This window comes from Grampus griseus, assembly GCF_964374135.1.
Source record: "Grampus griseus genome assembly, chromosome: 10".
Taxonomy (NCBI): Eukaryota; Metazoa; Chordata; class Mammalia; order Artiodactyla; family Delphinidae; genus Grampus; species Grampus griseus.
Window position 1 is genome coordinate 86,398,275 of NC_139004.1, and position 21,855 is coordinate 86,420,129.

A 21,855-nucleotide genomic window follows, 5' to 3' on the forward strand; every position below is an offset into this window, starting at 1 on the left:
TTAGGAGCTCAGGTTCTGACAAGCAGGCCTGGGTTTCTTCATCTCTTTGAGCCTCCGTTTCCATACCTGTAACCTGGGGCCATAATAAAATGGGGACATAACCCAAATCATATAAAACCTATGAGATTAAGAGACATGATGAATATAAAGTACTCAACACAATGCCTGGCATGCAGTAAGCTACTATTATTATCATGGACCGATTGCCTGATTCAGCCAATGGCATTGTTAAGCAAGCAATGCATCAATGGAGGAACTGTGTTGTTTGCAAGCCATTAATTGACTACTTAGTCTGTGCTAATGTGCTCTAGGCATACTGCGTGTGTCAGCTCATCTAATTTGCCTAATTCTACCAATTTTGTGGATAGCTGAGGCACAGAAAGTTTAAATGACCTGTCCAAGGCCATACAGATCTGAAGCCAGCCAAGTGGCCCACTGGCTCCCATAACCTTAACCATGATACTCGATGGCCTCTCTACATTTCTAATGGCAAGGGACAAGTTTTCGACCTCAACCTTTTCAAGTCAAAAACAGGATTTGGCTTTGTGGACCATGGCTTAAGATGACAGAATGATCAGGGCTTCATTTGGACCAGACTATATCTCACAAGTCCCAAGAAGAAGGAGTTTGTTTTTCTGTCAATTTGGCCAAGGGCTGTCTGTTCAATAAAATGAGAATGATGAAGAAAAGAGAAGAAGGCCCAGGAAGTACCATAAAATTACAGCTATCATTATGGAAGGCAAAAACTGTGACACAGATTAATACTAACAGAAAAGGCATTTTGCTGAGCACAGAAAAAACTGGAGAGGGGATAAGAACAATGTTTCTAGCCTCCAACATCCACACAGAAGACAGGAAAGAGGCAAATGCATCTTGCTTATCTTTCAGACGGTGAAGAAGGAAAGTGATGAAACTGCAGACCGTGAACTCAAAACCCATGAACTGTGTGCATTCGGAGATGAAGTGGTGTCCCCAGGAGCTGGCATGGGTTCACAAAAATAGATGCCATCCCTTGGACTGGCCTCAGCCTGTGAGCCCTGGGCAAAGATTGTGCCTGGGTTTTAGGAAGGCATATGACAGTCTCCTGTGGCTTCCTTATGGGTGAAATACAGAACATGGGGTGTATGGTTATAAAGCTGACTGGATTCACATTTGACCTTACAGGTAAGATTAATTTCCACCTGAAGGAAGGCACCTAGTGGAAGAGTAAAAAGTTTTGACGCCAGACTTCTTCATTCAACGTGTATTCACTGTCTGAGGTGAAAACATAGAACATTCATTCTAATTCCTTAAGGGCATAAGCCTTACTAATTCCTCTTCAGTTCCCGGGTCCCTCATCTTGTGCTTCGCATACAGAAGAAGCTCCGAAAATGATTACTTATTGGATTTCAGGAGTCAAGTTTACAAAGAGTGTTACAAAAGTAAAAAGATCAGGAAAAGATCAGGAAATAGCTGGGATGATACATTCTAGTTTCAAAAAAGTTAAAGCAGGTGCATGGGACAAAACCAAATTCAACAGGGTAAAAACCAGGGAACAGATACAAAGTTCTCAATAGCTGATACATGAGAAATTATAATTGTAAATAATTAAATAACGTCTGAGACAAATTATAATTAATTCAACAACATCTGAGACAAAAATCTTAAGGGTTTTGGTTAATGGCAAACTAGGAATAAGGAGTGTGTTGAGGTTTCCAACTATAAGTAGATGAGCTCCCAGACCACATTAATACAGAAATGGTGATAAAAAATGAGAGTGACAGCTCCTTTCTACTTTCTGGCCAAACCTGGAGGATACTTTAAAAGGGTACTGACCCCAAAATGGAGAGGGGAGGCACTGAAAAAGTACAATTTGCCTTTTAAAAAGAGATCAGGAAGGGGGACGTCCCTGGTGGTCCAGTGGGTAAGACTCTGCACTCCCAATGCAGGGGGCCCGGGTTCAATCCCTGGTCGGGGAACTAGATCTCGCATGTATGCCGCGACTAAGAGTTCGCATGCCGCAATTAAGAGTTTGCATGCCGCAACTAAGACCCAGTGAAGCCAAAATAAATAAATAATCAATAACTAAGTAAATATTAAACAAAGAGAGAGAGAGAGAGACCAGGAAGGGCAAAGAAGTAGAAATTTTGGACCTGTAAGAATCATTTAAAGGCAGAAGAGGCTGATCGAGAAGACTCAGAAGGAATGCGATAGCAATCCCCTAGACAGATAAAAACAGGTATTTGAAAAGAGAAAGGAATTATTCCATGTGGGTCCAGAATTAAAACTAATGAAAAAAAAGTAGACTTCAGTCCAATTCAAAGGAGAACTTTCAAACAATCTAAGGTGCTTCAGAGTAGAACCAGTCCCCTCCTCCATCAGTCAGTCTCCAGACATGCCAAGTGCCTCATGCCAAGAACTAGAAATCACAGTGTCGACAGTGCACAGGGAACTGCCCCACAAAGTAAAGGCTGGCAAAGGAGGAGATTTTGCCAGACATCTCAACTCTATGACTGACTGGATTACGATGATCATCACCAAGACAAGTGATGCCAGCATTAGCTTCAAGCCTTACAATGGAGAGATGACTTTGTTGGTGTCATTAGAGAAAGCTTCAGGCAAAATGTAACATTTCTGGTAGAGAAAATGGAATGTACAAAGGCAACGAAGGGCTGAAGCTCTTGGCAAATTTGGGAAATGCTGAGTATATCTGGAAGGAGAGAGGGAGGGTGCCCAATCAGCAGGAGTGAGGGAAGAAGTAGAAAAGATGAGGAAGAGGACCCAAAGGGTCTTGAACCCAGCTCAGGCATCACTTAGGCTCTTAACCTTGGCAGGAGGAATTGTGGAGGACTGCTGAGCAGGACAGCCATGAGCAAAATGGCATTTCAGGATGACAGGGTTGGCATTGTTGTTGGAAGAAAACAAGACAGGGAGTGAGACTCTGGGGGCAAGGAAAACATAGGGGACACTCTGGCAGGAAGTGAGAAAATACAGGCCTGAATTAAAGGAAAGGCAGTGACACCAAAAAGAGGAATTTAAGTGAAAGAAGTTATATAGGACACATTAAAAAGACCTGCTGGATTGATCCAGTGTGGAGTGGGGCGTCAGAGACAGACACACTTGAATCAGGGAACCCAGACAGGACAACGTACCTAACAGTAAGACCAGAAACCCCCAAAACATCTAAACTGGTTTCTAAATTACTGATCCATCACAGCTGTATATCAAATGTTCAGTATACAAAAAAATATAAGATTTTGTAGTTATCTTTGAATCTGAAACCAGTCATCGAAAGTTTATTGAAACAATGTTCACAAAAATTAACTCCTCCAAGGACAGAAAGAAAATATGCCAGGCAAATATTAACCAAAAGAAAGCTGGGATCTCCATACTGGTATCAGACAAAATAGATTGTAAGGCAAAAAAGCATTATCAGTGATAAAAGAAGACCACTACATAATAAACACTGCAGTTCTCCAGGGAGCTATAACTGGGAGACAAAATATTAGTTATTGTAAACTACTAGCACCAAATAACATGCCTCAAATCATAAAGTAAAAACTGACCACAGGTTGACAGGAAGAAATTGACAAGTTCACTAATACAGTAAGAGACTTTCACACACCTTTCAATCCAAAAATTGATAGATTAAACAGACAAAATAAATCATTAAGGATATAAAAATGTAAACAGCCCAACCGACAAGTTTCAACAATAGACAGACATACAAATTAGCAGCTAACAATCAGAGCATAAACCTTACTTTCAAGCTTCAAAATTTAAGAAAATGATCATGCTAGGCATAAAATTAACCTCAACAAATTAAATTCTCTGACAGAAATGCAATGAAGTTAGAAATCAATAATAAAGACATTACATAAAAACCCCATACACTTGGAGAAACACACTTCTAAACATTTCATGAGTAAAATCAGAAAATTTTAGAATAGAATAATAATGAAAATTCAGTATATTTCACAACCTTGAAGATGCATACAAAGCAGGTATTTGGAGGAAAGTTTATAGATTTAAATGAAGAAAGGTCCAGAGTTAACCAGTTAAGCATCTATATAAGAAGTCAGAAAAAACAGCATAACAAATTTCCCAAAACAGAACGAATAAAATGACATAGATAAAAGCAAAAAGTAATGAAATAGAAGACAAAGAGAGAGGATCAAGAGAGTAAAATATTGGTTCTTTGATAAACTAATCAAATACACTCTCTTGCAAGATTGATCAAAAAAAGAAGAAACAAAAACAAGAAGCACAAATACACAGGAATGTAAAGTAAGAAAACTATAGATGCTGTAGAGAAGAAAACAGATAAGAGGAAATAAGAACAACTTTATGTTAGAAAGTTTTGAAAATTTAGATGAAAGGGACAAACTTCTAAAAAAATATAATCTATTAAAACTGACTCAAGGAGAAACAGAGAACTAGAATACTTGTATAGCAATTGGAAAATCTGAATGAATAGTTAAAAAATTTCAAAAAGAAAAAAGTCAAGATGGCTTTTGGGGTGAACTTAACTGAAAATTCACAGATGAGATTGTTTCAGTCTTACATAAGCTATTTCAGAGAACAGAAAAGGCAACAACCCCCAATACACTTTATCAGGCTGGCATAACCTTGATAACAAACGTAGATAAAGATAGTACGAGAATGGAAAATCATAGGCCAAACTCCTTCCCTTCCCTTCCCTCTCCCTTCCCTCCCTGTCTTTCTCTCTTCGTCTTCTGTTTCCCTCTCTTGCACATGCAACTCACACACACACACACACACACACACACACACACACACACACAGTTAGCAAACCAAATTCAGCATCATTATTTAAATAATGCATCATAATCAAGATAGGTTTATCCCACAAGTGCAAGGGCTAATTTAAGTTGGAAATTTTATAAATGCCATTCATTATGCTAAAAAGTTAAAGGAGAAAACACTTAAGGTCATCTCAAAAGATGAGGAAAATATGCAATAAAATTTGATGACCATTTGGGATCAAAACTCTTAGCAAACTACGAATAACGTGAACCTTTCTTAACTTGATACAGGCTATCTACAAAAACCTGCAGCAAACATCACATTTAATGGCGAATTGTTGAAAGCATTTTCTAAAAAATAAAGAGTAAGATAGGGAAGTACGTTACCACCATATCTATTCAGTATTTTACTAGAGGATCTAGTCAGTACAATATGATGAAGAAGAATAACAAAAAAGAAATGAAAGATATGAAGATTGGAAAAGAAGAAACCTAACTGTTATTATTGCACTGCTATTATTGCCTATATTGAAAACTGGGGAGAATCTGTACATAAGTTAATAATAGAGTTTAGCAAGGTAGCTGTATACAGAAATCAATATAAAAAAGTGAATTACATTTCTATATACTTTAAACAAGGAGTTTGAAAATAAAAAATTGTTTAAATACCATTTACAATAGCAACTCAAAAAATAAAGCAATAAATCTAGCAAAGACGTATAAAGTTTTTATGGAGCATATTATAAAATTTTATTAAAAGACATTAAAGAAAACTTAGAGAGTCACACCATGTTATCGCAAAGAGACTAAATGTTTTAGTCTCCCCCAAAACTGATTAATAGATTCAAAGCAATTCCAATTAAAGCGTTATTCATGGAACTTGACAAGCTGATTCTAAGATACAAAGCTGCAGTAATTAAGAAAGTATGGTATTGGTACATGATAGACAAGTAAATCGGTGAAACTGAAGAGACAACCTAGAAACAGATCCATGTGTATATGTAAACGATGTATGACAGAGTGAGCACTGCAGGATGCATGGGGAAAGGATGGACTATTTAATAAATGAAGCCGGGATAAGGTTATCCATATGGGGAAAAAATGAAAATGGATCCCCTATCTCATAAAATACACAGAAATTAGTTCCAGGTGGACTAAAGACTTAGATGCTAAACCCAAAAGAATAAAAATTTTAGAAGATACTATATGAGAATATCTTTATGACAAGCAAATCAAAAAACTTTCTTAAACAAGAAACAAAAAGCATACCCATAAAGGAACATATCGATAAATTCTACAACATTAAAATTAAAAACTTCTGTTTATATAGACACTACAAGGAGACTGGAAGATAAACTACAAACTGGGGAGAAATGTTTGCAACATATTTAATCAATAAAGGACTAGTATCTAGAATACCAGGGAAACCTAAAAATCAAAAAGAAAAAGATAGCCCTAATAAAAAGTAGGCAACACAACAGACAGACATTCACAGAAGAAGGGACATGAATGGCTCACAAATACATGAAAGGATGCTTAGCTTCATTAGTTACCAAGAACATGAAAATGAAAATGACAAAAGAAACTCTTTCACACCCATGGAGAATGCAAAATTTTAAAATCTGAACAATACAAGTGTTGGCGTGAAGGTTGAGCCAGTGAAATTCTCATTGCTGGGAGTATAAGTTGAAATAAATTGGTACAGCCACTTTGGAAAACCCTTTGGCATTACCCAGTAAAGTCTAACTGGCCTCCAACCATCCCCTAAATCCCAGCAATTCCATTCCTCGGTATAGGGCTTACTCAAAAAGTTGCACAAGTGTACCATGAAGCGTGAACAAAGATGTTCAGAACAGGATTTTCCTAATAACCCAAAATGGGAACCATTTATCAACAATCCAATCTACATTACAATACATGAACAAACTGCAGTCGATTCAGATAGCAGGAAAATAAATAAACTACACCTCTGTGCATCATCATGGTTAAATCCCCCCAAAAAGAAAAAGCATTACGTGAAAAATGCAAGTAACAGAAGAACACATACAGTATGATTCCATTTACATACAGTTCAGAAGCAAGTAAAACTAAAACTAAAACTAAACTTGGGATAAATACACAGATGGCAAAACCACAAGGAAAAGCAAGGTAATGATTAGTACAAAATTCAGGATGGTGGTTACCAGAGGGAGGAGGGAAATATGAGTGGGACTGGTCTCATGGGGTACCTCTAGGAAACTGGTAATGCTCTATTTCTTAAGATTGCTGGTAAGTACATGCATGTTCACCTTTTTATTATTCTTTAAACTGTACACATATTTTATATTATTTTAATATTTTATATTTCATAAGAAAATATTTTAAGAAAATAACCAAACTCTATACACATACAAAAAAGGCAAATAAGAGGTAACGATAATTGAACCCAATAGTTCCATTTAAAAAAAAAAAGGGACTTCCCTGGTGGCGCAGTGGTTAAGAGTCCGCCTGCCAACGTAGGGGACATGGGTTCGAGCCCTGGTCTGGGAAGATCCCACATGCCATGGAGCAACTAAGCCCTTGTGCCACAACTACTGAGCCTGCACTCTAGAGCCCACGAGCCACAACAACTGAGGCCGTGTGCCACAACTGCTGAAGCCTGCGTGCCTAGAGCCCGTGCTCCGCAACAAGAGAAGCCACCGCAATGAGAAGCCCGCACACCGCAACAAAGAGCAGCCCCCGCTCGCCGCAACTAGAGAAAGCCTGTGTGCAGCAACAAAGACCCAATGTAGCCAAAAATAAATTAAAAAAAACCCCATAGAGGCAAAGAAAGAAAACTAGCCATTACCCAGAATTATGAACTATAGTGCAGATCACCACAAAAGAGGCTAAGTTCTGTGAACAGAAGAACTTCTCTAACAAAAGCCAACTGCCTGAGAATTATTCTTCCCAAATGAGGTCTCATCACTTGTTCAGCTGCGCAAGCCACAGACTCAGGCGCTGTCCTCCGTGATGGCTTCTCCCTCTCTCCCCAAATCCATTTTAGTCCCTAAATCCTACTTCCCTGGTCAGGCTACACTCATCCCTCACAAGGAGCTTTCTAGCTGATGTAACATGCAATTCACACTACTACCCCAGTGATCTTCTCCCATCGTGTGCCTAAGATCCTTCTCCAGCTTCCCACAGTTCTCAAGACCAAGATAAAATTCTTAACATTGTGCAGAAGCTACTGTACAGTCTGGGCCTTGCCTGAATCACCAGCCGCATCTTGATCCATCCACACACACATATACCTTTTATGTTTCAGCCACCCTGGCTGAACATCCTAATGTTCTTTCAATTTCTTGAACACATACAAAACTCCCTCCTGCCACATGACCTCTGCAAGTAGTGGGCCTCCTACATTCTGTGAAATCCATCACCTCACTTAAGTTAACTCCTGCTTGTACTTTGGTACTCAAAGCAAGTATTTCCCCAAGGAAAGCTTCCCGGGTCATTATCTGCCTCCTCCTCGTATCCCCCCACCAGACCAGGCTGGATATAATGTGCTTTCACAGGAGCATGAATCTTTTTTCTTGGAGCACTTTCCAAGCTTTTGCTTTTACGTTTTGTGTATGCGATTCTTTGATTAACATCTCTCTTCCATTAGACCATAAATTCCATGGGGCGTGGGAGCACGTCTGGTTTTTGCTTACCACTGGAGGCTCAGAACCTTAGCACGGAACGCTGCCCATAGTAAGAACTCATAAATATCTGTTGAATGAACAGATGGTTGGGAGAACAGATACTCTAGCCTATAGCAGTCACAACTTACAAACCACTATCACCGCCACTTGGTAACAAGACCCCCAAAGATGTGAAACAGAGTAGGTGTGTGGCCTCACCTCTCACTCCCAAGCCTCAAGGGGAGAGCCCATCTTTGACTGGCAGGTGACCTTTGAAAAAGTATGATCAATGGAAACATGATGGAAGATCTGTGTAAGCTTGTGTTAACCAAAAACAAAAATGTTTTCCCATAAACCTGGAGCAAGACTGGATCTTTCTGATAAAAAGGTAACATAAACCTAGTACGTACCTCCTGAACATTCTAGATTTGAAATTTCCATCTGAAATCATGGGTTACGATAACACTTCTGAATCATAAGTATGTATAGTATAGATGTGTTCAGAATAAAAGCTTCACAACTTCCTGAGTTTTGAAAGCTTGTATTTTATTAATCTAGTATTTAGTCAAGTGGAGACCTTTTGCCAATAGTTTTATTCATTCAGATGGCTTTAGCTTACCCAGCTGAAGTGAAATCCTTTTAACTGTTTTATCTGTTAAAACAGGTATATAGGACGTGTGCTGACAACTGTAATTTTAAACATCAAGTTAGAAATGAAGTGAATTTCTTTCAGTAAGAACTAAACCCTTATTTTCTTGAAGCTTTAGGATATTCTACGGATAGAAAATCTAAACTGGCTGGCAAGCTTACTTGGAACGGCCTAGGGTACTTAATACTAGATGTGAGATGGTGTTTTATTCTTTGCTCAAAGTGTCTTTGAGTTCTAGGAAGGTATCAAAAACGAGATCGCCGAAGAACAACTTTGGGTGTGTACGCGGCTTGAGGTTACAGGGCGAGAAAGAGCCTGAAGAAAACAAGATCCTCAGAACAGACATCACTTTTCACATCTCACCATCATTTAAGGCACACCACATAATTATAAATCTGTGATGTAAAGTGATATTTCATCCATCACAAGGCTAACAGCAGTTCACCTACACAAAGGACAAATACGCCATGATATCAGAGTATATTCTGCCACTTGATGTATTGTAAATCTGAGAACAGATACACAGGAGACGTCTAATGGTCTGGTGTCTTTTTTCTGCTCTATATAATTTTATATTGAATAAATAATAAAATGGTGCACCCAGCAAGGAGAGAAACTCCACATCTGAAGATAATGTCAAATTGCTACTTAAATGCTAAGTTCATATTTGAGAAAGCTCAAGCAAGTACTGATAGATTATCTATTTATGTCTACTTCATTTCATTCAGGACATAAGGGCTTTCTTTTTTCATTCGTTTACTGATTTAGTTGGGCCTTAAGTGCAGATCATCACACTTTTTACTTCATTCAGTTCTGTAATATTCTCTTACATGTAAGGAAAAAAAAAAACAAGCACTGATATCACCCTTGTAATTTCCTAAAATGCCCATCAGGGAAAAAATAAAATACATGTTCACTGTAAACACACCCAAAAAGTAAGTATAAAGTAGAAAAGCCACCCATAAATCCACAAGCCAGAGATTACTTTTATCAACATTAATGTGCTTCCTTCTAGGGTTTTTGTTCTGTGAATACGTCTTTTTTCTTTTTTTTTTTTTAACAGTAACATCACTTTAGAATGAACAGCCATGTTGGCCAGACTTTTATTTTATTTTATTTTTTAAATTATTTATTTATTTATTTTATTCATTTATTTTTGGCTGCGTTGGGCCTTTGTTGCTGCGCACTGGCTTCTCTAGTTGTGGCGAGCGAGGGCTACTCTTCGTTGTGGCACGCAGGCTTCTCATTGCGGTGGCTGCTCTTGTTGCAGAACACGGGCTCTAGGCACACGGCCTTCAGTAGTTGTGGCACACGGGCTCAGTAGTTGTGGCGCACAGGCTGAGTTGCTCCGCAGCATGTGGAATCTTCCCAGACCAGGGCTCGAACCCATGCCCCCTGCATTGGCAGGCGGATTCTTAACCACTGTGCCACCAGGGAAGCCCAATACATATTTCTTAACGTGATTGAGCCATCTCAGCATATACAGCTCTATACACGTGGCTTTTGCCATTTAATTTTCCAGTTATGATTTTTCACAATAGTGTAGTGTCTTTAACCTTCCCAGACAGTGGGTTCCTTGATGTGGAAATTTTGACCTTGATCTAACCTCCAGCACTGAGCACAATGCTGGTCATAGTAGATATTCAATAAATTTTGGACTCAATCAGACTCTGAATTCATTTAAACAAATGAACCACAAAGAAAAGAAATAGTTATAATTACAAGTAATTGAGTTTAATAATTAAATAATTATAATTAATACACTATTAATAATTAACAAGCAATTACATCTATAAATATTTTAGATAAACAAGGTGTGATCTAAGACACTATTACACATAGGTATCTCCCTTTTGGAAAGAGAATTAAATTGAATGGCTATCCATGACATCCTTCAGTTACACAGTGGATCGCCCGTCTGTCTCCTGCTCGGGTGTGTAACTTGGAGATGACCTGGGGAATGTCCTGGAATTGAAGGCCAGAGTACCCTCCTCCTCCTCAACTGGCTCATGTTCTCTGTCTCGGGACTTGCGGACAGCGTGTGGCTGCTGGTCCCTTGATGGTCGATTCTTGCGTCTGACTCCTCGGGGAGGTTGCAGGGCAGTCCCCACACCAACCTCTGGGCCAATACTGCTCAACAGTAAGCAGGGGACATGGAAGTGATCTAAACATCCATCCATCCAACCATCCGAACCTCCACACACTGCTCTCTCTCCTACACCTCCAGCCCATTTTGACTTTCTCAGATCTGAGTAGATAAGCACCCGCAAAAAGCTCTGTTTCCTTTGGCATCCATCTGGACACGTAACATCTGTGTAGGTAAGTGCATGTATCCTTATCTTGTGATTAGGACAAGAAGAACAGGACATGCGCTGAAGGTCCTAGAGACAGAGGTTTAGTATCGTGTAAAGAGAGGGTAAAACTGCTACTTTTCATTGAAGCTTTTTACTGAATTAGAAAGAAAATTTTCAGTTCCATGAGCATTTACTAATAAGTGACCGGCATTCTGCTAGGTGCCAGGGTACCAAGTTGAATAAGTCCTTTGCCCTTTAGGACATTCACAGTCCAGACTTCTTTGGCTCCTTTTCTTTGGATCAGTAACTAACAATGAAATCACAAAATCACTCCTCATGGAATCGTAACATCTTGAGACTGAGCCTCCGTTACACTCCACTCCCAAACCTATATGAGCATCCATTTCACATTTCATTCTTTTCTTCTCATAAGGATAGTCGGCTTTTTGTTCTTTCACGTTTTAAGTTAATACATAAGAACCCCGAAAGCAAAAGACAAGGTGTCTGGGCACAAGAAATACATGTTATCATCATGACAAAGGCTCTGCATTCCCGAGTTAGGCTTCTTTCTCTCCACTCATCAAACAGAACATAAAACTGAAGCACGAAGGGACCACTTTACATCTGGCACAAATCTCAAGCTCTGGAAGTTGAGTTTCTCTGTCTTCAACTACGTTCAAGCAACTAGCAGAGGCTGACTGGAGTCCCTGAACCCCAGCTCCAGTTTCTTAGGCGAGACAACCCCTCCCCGGCCATAATTCAGGCTTTGAGAATAAATGTACTAAGTGCTTCCGTTTGGAAATAAAGATGGTTATTCCTCTAAACTTTGGATCAAGTAGCCCATCATTAAAAAAGTCTGGGACCCACAAAACATGACTTTTGCCGCTGATCCATACATTAAATATTAGTGAAGCTTAAGATTCTTCTTAATCAATAAACACTGAGCTATTATAGTTTTCCTGCACTCTAGAAAGATTGTTCTACGCGCTCCATGGCCTTAAGTGAAGCTCACTTTAGAGACCACTATAACAGAAGATTTGGAGAATAAACGTCTAAATCAAAATCACAATGTTACAATATCAGAAAACTATCCAGGAAAAAGAGGTAAGACAAACATATAATAAAAATGGAAAACAGTACCTCATGAAAATACTAATTTATCATTTTAACAAAAGCAGAAGCTTCTATGAGGAAAAAACAACATAAGCATCTAAGAGTTGACATTTTCTTTAGTTTAAACCTTCCAAAAGGCCACACTAAGTAAAAACATCTAAAACTGGATCAGAAATTTGCTGAAATTGGGCTTCCCTGGTGGCACTGGTTAAGAATCCACCTGCCAATGCAGGGGACATGGGTTCGAGCCCTGGTCTGGGAAGATCCCACATGCCGCGGAGCAACTAAGCCCGTGCACCACAACTACTGAGCTTGTGCTCTACAGCGCATGAGCCACAACTACTAAGCGCCCGCATGCCACAACTACTGAAGCCCACGCGCCTAGAGCCTATGCTCCGCAACAAGAGAAGCCACCGCAATGAGAAGCCCGCACACTGCAACGAAGTGTAGCCCCCGCTCGCCGCAACTAGAGAAAGTCCGCACGCAGCAATGAAGACACAATGCAGCCAAAAATAAATAAATAAAATTTTTAAAAAATTGCTGAAATCTATACACTTAAAATACACTCTGTCAAATTCCTCCAACGCTCTGTTAATATCTATATTTTGAAAGATAAAAACTATCCTTGGAAAGCTGTTTAAACTGAGAACAGCAAATAATCAATGATAAAATTATCTACAATTAACATCATATATCACTTACAATCTACGAATATACCTCAGGGACGCCGTTTTCCCACCCATGGCACAACGGTACTCTCTAAAGCTCTATTTATAATTTTCCCAGCTTCTATTTATTCAGGAAAGTAGTCAGAGCAGGAAATGGGACCAGTCAAATGATCACAATCAATCTCATCACCTTCATAACATGCTGTGAATGTAATTAATCTTCTATTTGTTTAGGGGACTTCACACCCCTTACATTAAGGCAGCAACTCCCAGTTGGCTTCAGTTGAGATAATTATGTTATAACAAGGATTGGGTTTCAGTCATATTTGGCAGAAGAAAAAGGAAATTGTACTTGAAGTTGTCAGTTTTTTTAAAAAGCTTTCTTGTGACTCCATTCAAAGGACGCTCTTGACAAAGCTCTCCTTAAACAGAGCACTTTCTAAGTAAGATAACCACACATATGCCACATTAATCAATGTAAGCCTCTTCTCTGAGTGAGACGTGAAGAGCATCCGAGCACAAGGAAAATTCTGTCTGAAGCAGAGAATACGGGTTCACAAAACCTGACTGCATCAATTCCCACCGGAACTCACTTGATCCTGCCAGTCTCCTCCACCGAGAATCCTCCCAAGACCTATGACGTGCAAAAGTACATTAGAACAGGGAGGTGAAGGAAAATACCAATTTGCTCACATAGTAGCTAATTATACTCTGTGAAAAGCCAGGGCCCCAGCAAGCCAAAACCAAGGATTTAAGAAGTCTGGAGCCAAGTATCTGGGAACAAAACGAGTAAGGACAGAGACAAAAACCAAACACAGCCACGCAGCCGTAGTCCTCGAATGGCCTGACACGTACAAGCCTCCCTGTACAGATAAATGCCCTCATTTTCCAGTCTGGGAGCTGCCCACTCACCCCGGCAAGTCTGTATCTTTTTTATAAGAACTTGTATTCACACTTTATCCTCTAATGTCTACCACCTTTAGAAAATTAATATGAAAATATAAAGCCTTGCTCACTCTACTTTTACAAACCTCAATTTTTATTAATATAGCAAAATCACAATGCCCACAGTACAGGTAGAAGTAAAAATGATAAATGAATTATGTTTCCAAATTTCTAAACATTTTCCCATCTGCCAAACCTATTTTTTTCAAGGTCTAGATTAGAATGTTTGTATGTAGTAAGCCCCTCAGGCATCTTAATATATCTCAATAATATTTCATTGCCTTTCAATAGCATTTAAGCTCTTGGAAAAACGAAATGTGCAAGAAACGGAGCTTTACGGATTTGAGTTCCAGTTCTTAGTAAACAACGAAACAAAATGTGGTATCCTAAAATAGGAAAAGGACATTAGGTAAAAACTAGGAAAAGCTAAATGAATCTATGGACTTGAGCTAATAATAATGTATCAATAATGGTTCATTAATTGTAACAAGTTACCATACCAACGTAAGAAGTTAATAATAGGGGAAACTGAATGTGGGGTATCTGGGAACTCTCTGTACCATCTTCACAATTTTTCTGTAAATCTACAACTATTCTAAAATAAAAAAGGTCACCTTAAAAAAAAAAAACAAGGATATTACACATTAAAAAAAACAAAGAAACAACAAGTAAAACAACAACAAAAAGCTCCACAAAACCTGAACATTCATATATAGAATTCTTTGGCTAGTTTTCTCAATGTGTACAGTCACATGGAGCATTCGTATCTTCACAAAGGCTTATTTTGTCCTGAAATCTTTAGGAACATTCGTAATCTCATGATTTATTGGCACATTTCTTGTTAGAGAAGTCTAATGAAGAGCAGCAGTCCCCAGTGGGCATTGCTGAACTACCGGTGATAAGGTGAAGAACCATTAAGTAAATCCTTTCTATATGAAACCGCACTGAAGGGCTACGGTGAATGGATATTGGCATGTACTAATCTTTTCTTATGGAGATAAAACCCACTCCCGTCCAGGACGAATTGGTGGATTTAATTAAAAATAAACAGTAAAACTGAGGAGCAACCTGACAGGCCTCAATAAGCACCTTCCCAAGAATGATTTCAATTCAAGGGAGGTTTAACTTGCTTGAAATTCTGCACAATTGTTTCTTGAAATTTCTACATGCTAACCGTTAGCAGCTAATGTAACCCTTAATGTTGTACCACTGTCAGAGAAGTAACTTCCCCTGCAGAAGTGGAACCACCTAGAGTCCCTGATGATCAGCCTGAACTGAACAGCCCTCTGAAATCAGCCTCAGCACTGTATTTTATTATGAGTATCAGTGACACAGGCAGTGGTAGGTGTCAGGGCTCGCCCTTAGCTATGGCTCAGAGTGCTGTCATGGAATTCCAGCAGCATCCTCTTAAGGGGTCTGCATGCCCCACAAGCACCCTGCTCTGAGAAAGGCCACTCACTGGTGACAAAGTGGGCCCTGGGACCGTGTGTGTACCACGTTAGGGGGCACCCCCACTCCACGCCCTCTGTGACCAAGGCAACTAGACCAGGAAAAAACACGGACCCATGCTGGGCCAACCACATTCTCCCTCCCTTGGAATCATAAACAAGGGACTCTAGTCCATCTCTACTGAAACTAGGCACATGGAAACTCAGAGCTGTAGAAGAGCCATTCTCCTCCATATGCACCAAAGGGAGAAGAGCAGCAGGGACCTGCAGAAATAAGCAACTCGAGGGACCACATGTCACCAGAAAGTAAGCCAACCCCACACTTCGTGCCTTGAGCTCACGGGGCCCAGCTGTACTCTGCACCTGGGTCCCAGAAGATAACCTGTAGCCTCCTAATAAAGTCCTCATTTTTACTATAAAAGTCCGACTGGTTTTCTCATATGTAACCAAGTGATTTTTTTTTTAAATTTATTTTTGGCTGCGTCAGGTCTTTGTTTCTCTAGTTGCAGTGAGAGGGGGCTACTCTTCGTTGCGGTGCACCGGCTTCTCATTGCGGTGGCTTCTCTTGCCGCGAAGCACGGACTCTAGGTGCGCGGGCTTCAGTAGTTGTGGCACGTGGCTTCAGTAGTTGTGGCTCATGGGCTCCAGGGCGCAGGCTCAGTAGCTGTGGCACACGGGCTTAGTTGCTCCGCAGCATGTGGGATCCTCCTGGACCAGGGCTCGAATCCACATCCCCTGCATTGGCAGGCGGACTCGTAACCACTGTGCCACCAGGGAAGACCACCAAGTGATTTCTAAGTCAAAAATACCGTGACAGTCTCCAGCACACCGAAGGGAGAAATAAGCGTTTCTGATCTGGCCCTGTTACTAAAACATCATGACCTCAAGCTAACTGCAGACTCTCTTACTTAACAACAAAGGGAAACTAAAGGACAGATAAAACTGTGATCCAAAGGCAAAAACGCCTCACGTCCATTCTTGCCCTTCTAAGCCACCAGAGCTACAACCAGGAAATCTGTTCTCCACGTTGCTTACACGTTTGACTTGTCGACTCCTCTGCATGATGCTATTTTCCCAGCCTGGAATGCATCCACTCCTGATTATCATTATACTCATATGTGTAACAGTACTGTACAACCAGATACCATTTTTTATGTTTTCCTATTAATTCATATCCCTTCTTTGTCCAACTCTTCTCTATACATCTTTTCCAGCTGTGATCCAAATGTTCCCGACTCTTTCTTTATGGATACTCCTTAGAGACCTCAAATCAACATTTCTGAAACTGAACTCCTCGTCTTTCCACCCTCTCACTTCTCTTCCAAACTACCCCCCCCAGTATGATTTAATTTCAGCAAAGGCACCTCCGACGGCCCCGTTAACTGGCCCAAGTCAAAATCCAGACCTCACCTTTGACTGGCCCCATTCTCACTCTCCCCTGAGATCCAATCCTTATTCAGTCCTGTCTCATCTACCCCTTAAACCTGACCACTAGTCTCCTTCCCCACTCTCACTGCCCTGGCTCAGGCTACAGCTGCCTTTTGCCTGGATCATTCACCTCCTAACTAGCCTTTCAGCCTTGAGTCTGAGCTCTGCCCTCACCCCAATTCATTCCCCACAATGTAACCTGATGGATCTTCCCAGAATCTAAATCTTACTGTGTCGCTCACACAGACACTCCATCGCTTAAACTCTTCAGCTGCTCCACACTCTCCCAGGACAAACCTCAAACATCTTCATGTGGCCAATGATCTACAAGAACTCTCCAGCCTCACTTCCTTTCTCTCATTCCTGTACCAAGATCCAACCGTTCTGAGCTCTTTAAAAGGGCCACATTCCTCCGTCCCTGTTGTCTGAAATGCCCTCCACCCCTGCTTCCCCATCTGCATCTGACCACTCCTTCCTGACCTTTCGGCTCTCAGCTTCAACTCTTCCTTCCGGAAGTGGTTTCCTATACCCCAAGACTAAGCATGTGGCCTCCTAGGTGCTCCTATAGCACCCATACTTCCCCACTGTAGCTGCTGCTATCAGGCTACGGCATAACATTTTCCTTCTGTCTATGTTCCCCACTAGAAGATCAGCTTCAAGGTGTTGTGTCCCTTGTTCACCGGAGTATCCCCACCACCTATCTCAGTACCTGGCATAGAGTAGGGCTCAATAATTAGTGGCTGAAAAAAATAAATAATTCCGTTTCTACATTCAGTGCCGATGTTTTACCTCTGCATATGCGTGACCCCCCACTCCCACGGCTTTTGGCAGATAAACCAGGAACAAGAGAAAGCCAAAAGGAAGAGAGCTACACTGTTCTCAGGAACATAACCCTATCCCCTACCAAAGCACATACACAGAAGAAGCAAAGCAGTATGAAGCAACGATATGGTCCTAAGTTTTCTAAAATTTTAAGATTTCAGTGCAGAAATGGCTCGGGTTTATTCACAAGTGAGGAAGCTGAGGTCCAGGATCTATCAAATAAAACAAAACTATTAGGTGATGGAGTTGTTTCCCTCTACAAACTTTGCACATTAGTGTCCAAAGGGTTGCAAAGTAAGATTTCATTTTGGGGGGTGGGGGGAAGAATGCAAAAAAGCAGTGCAAAAACAAATGCATGGAGAGTATTAATCACAGTAAACCATCTATCAGTTCAATGTAAAAAGGTTCAGTGTTTCAAAGACATACATTTTCTTTTTCCCCCTTAAGCACCTACCTTAAAAAACTACACTAGAGAACACAAAGATACAGAACCTTCATGACAAGCTCAGACTTGTACTAAAGTTAGCTGGGATTTTAGATCTTAATTTCTTTTAAACAAAAATAGACAATCAAAAATTTTCCACGCAGAAAAACAAAATAACACCATATTCTATCCCATGTCATTTCAAATTACACCATGCATTAAAACCATAAAGTATCAAGTTTTCTTCAGTGGGTGTGCACTTCTTGTATAATGAGGAACCAATTAGTTTATTTTAAAAATACTATGCTATGGATATTATGCTATAAAGGAAAATGATTTATAGGGTACTATTATAAGTATTAAACACGTTACAAAATGATATGTGCAGTATTATTTCCACAGGTTTAAAAATGCACTGGAAAATAGAGAAAATACTAAAATACTAACACTGGTGCATTAGATGAAGTGATGGAGTGACTTGCTAAGGTCTTACGGTCCATGAGAGGCAGGGCTGGAACATATTTTACAGGACAAGCTTTTCCACCCCAGCTTAAACCAAAGGGTGTAAAATGCTAAACTTTCAGTACGTCAGAACTACCAGTGCTACTGGTGAGTGCAGCCCACTGGAAAAGAAATGAGGGGAAGGGCGAAGTCTTTTATTGAATGTAGCTAAAAATGACAATAAAAATAAGTTAGAGCTAATTTACAGTTTGGTTCAAAAAGAAAAAAATGAAATGCTCCTTCAACTGGCTCTACTAGATACCATTCAATTCAACTAAAATTTACTGTGCTCACAAGGAACTGTAATGGGCCCAGATAGGTGCTCATTCACATGGACTTCAAAATTTTAGAAGGAGAAAGAGGTATGCCCAATGTGAGGCAGACAGGACATGTGCCTAAGTGATCTCTAAACCGAGTGCTATGGGAATATCCCGGAGGAAGACAGATAAATCTTTAATCCCTCTTCCTATAGGAAAAGCGCTCTACAGGGAGGGCTCCCCGCACACCGCCTCCCCCTGCCCCCCATACCATGGGCAAAGACAACGGCTTGTCTAGGTGGTATATCTGCAAAAACATGAAATCTGGAGCCAGAGGACCTGAGACTATCACAGACCTGTCTCTTATAAGCTATATGACCTCAAGCGAACCACTCTGCATGCTGCCACCCAGGGTGTATTTGCTGCAGGGGCCACCACACTCGAGAAACTTCCAATGAAGCTTACAGCAAAGGATGGCAGGAAGCGTTCCTTTTCAGAAAAATTATGTGCAGAGTCTATAACTCAAAAACGCAGGAGCTTCAGTTTTTAAGCTCTGCAAATGTGCTCTACAAGACACATATCACGAGGAAAACTAACTACGAAGCACTAAAGCAAAACTTACCACAGTTGTTGCCCTAACGTCATTAACTCAGTGTAAGAATGACTTTGCTACCCATATTCCAGTAAGTTTTTGCCAAAGTAAATGTCTGACTGTAAAAATGGAATGCTAGTCAGAATTTAGCACTTGCCTGGTATTTCAAATAAAATTTCACACAGTCATTATTATTATAATCAAAAACTTCAAATAGAGACTAAGAAAAATGCAGAACTATTTTAATACATAAAAATAAGGTGCTAGATTTCACTAATAAACTGTATGGGAAAGAAAGAAAATAGAAGGTGAAAAGTAAGGAAGAAATTAATTATGGAAATTATGGACATTCACCACAGTATTATTAATTCAGAGCCAAGAAAGTTCACAGTAAAGATGATACTGGAAAGTTCAATTATGCTGTGCTTGAAAAATTAAGAATAAAATTAGAAAATTTGATTAAAATTAGGTTCTCTTACTTCAAGGGGGAGGGGAAAACAGCTGGGTTAGACTAGAGTTAAAACGTAACACACAAAGTGAAAACGACACAGCTTATTTAGGGATAGAAAAGTTACAGTCAAATTGGTAAAGATGAAATTTTTTTTTCCAAAGTAATTTGAAGAGTTCCTGCTGGTTTCTCTCTTCTACCTTGCTCGCAATACATTAACATCTTTTTTAAAATTACTATTATCATAACAATGACTAGAAACCTAAGAATGTCGTTTTATTTCCTGCAACTTGAAACCCAGGGAAAAAAAATTTTTTAAGTGAAAAAAAGTCCTATTAATCCCCACATCAACTTGAGGGTGTATATACCCTTCTAGTTCAATGAAATACGATCTTCTCTCTAGTCAATAAAGAATGCCACAAACAGAGGAAGGAGGCATCCACAGAAATGGGATCCTAGCACAAACGTCGATGCTCATTACATGCTTATAAAATCCTCACCCTGAAAGAAAAAAAGAAAAACCTAAACCCTCACAAATAGGCTATTTCAATTTAATTTTATTATGAAAACAACTGGAAATGGCAGCAGGGTATTCGATAAGCTCAATTAGCAGGAGGATCAAATGAAGTGATGACATACCATCATGACCTCAGGGGTTAAAGATGCAATTTTCCATCTGGCGAAATCTAGATTTCCAACTCGAATGCTGACACCACCTGCTGTATGTTATTGGCAATATCTTGAGCAGTCCCTAAGCATTTTGCTTACAACAGGTAGGGCCTCAAGTTTTTTTCTTATTTCACTCTGCAATATAATTGCTTCCCCATGAACAGAAATCAAAACTAAATTCTATATAATGGTTCACTCAAAACAGGCATTAAACGCCATCCTAAAGCATTCATTTACCAATCACACTAACAGTAAAAATATCATGATCATTTTTCTTCTAAGTCACAAATGATGTTGTGCCATCTTTTTCTCTAGCACCTAAGAATTATTCCAATCAAAGGCTCTCTTTGTATGTTCTCCGTTAACAGTCTCTTGCTACTAAAATGGATATTTTGGGCACGTCTGGTAAGAATCAGGTCTATAAAACACCCTTTACAAAATGAAAATTCACTGCATTTTTAAACTTGATATGCTTCCTTGAGTGAGGCAATGGCAAACAATTAAAAAATTCTTTACAGGGCTTCCCTGGTGGCGCAGTGGTTGAGAGTCCGCCTGCCGATGCAGGGGACACGGGTTCGTACCCCGGTCCGGGAAGATCCCGTATGCCGCGGAGCGGCTGGGCCCGTGAGCCATGGCCGCTGAGCCTGCGCGTCCAGAGCCTGTGCTCCGCAACGGGAGAGGCCACAACAGTGAGAGGCCCGCGTATCGCAAAAAAAAAAAAAAAAAAAAAATTCTTTACATACCAAGTTCAAGGAGGCCATTTGTAAATGTTCAGACCCTTAGATACATTTTATTAGGCCCTGAAGACTTTCGTTCTTCTACTCTGAATAAAGGATTCTGTAAGCCAGAGATTAACCAAAGAGGGCACAGCTCTCGTTGTGATTACATTTGATTAGGTTTGTATCCTGTGATGTTTACACATATGCCTGCACACACACTCGCATTCACACCCCACTGTAATTAAACCACAGACACAGGTTCAGATAGACCAGTCTTGCGATTTCACTGAGGACAGTCAATAGCGTAACAGTGAAGAGTCACAACTGTCAGTTTTAACACATATTTTCCAGGCGGTACCAATTTCTTTCTAGGAAAATTAACCTTTTTGTCATCTGCACCTCCTCCCTAAGCAACTTCACCAAGTTCCCTATGCTGATACAGGACTTCTCAAATGTTTGGTACCTGTACGGGTTTGTCTCTGATTAAAA

The 21,855-nt window shown here is 40.0% G+C and overlaps 1 protein-coding gene across 1 annotated transcript in view; it reads right to left on the minus strand.

Moving 5' to 3' along the window:
• The window catches only part of SHQ1 (SHQ1, H/ACA ribonucleoprotein assembly factor), an 89,029-nt gene that overhangs the window by 14,217 nt on the left and 52,957 nt on the right, over positions 1-21,855 (minus strand). The gene's annotated exons all lie outside the window — the stretch shown is intronic.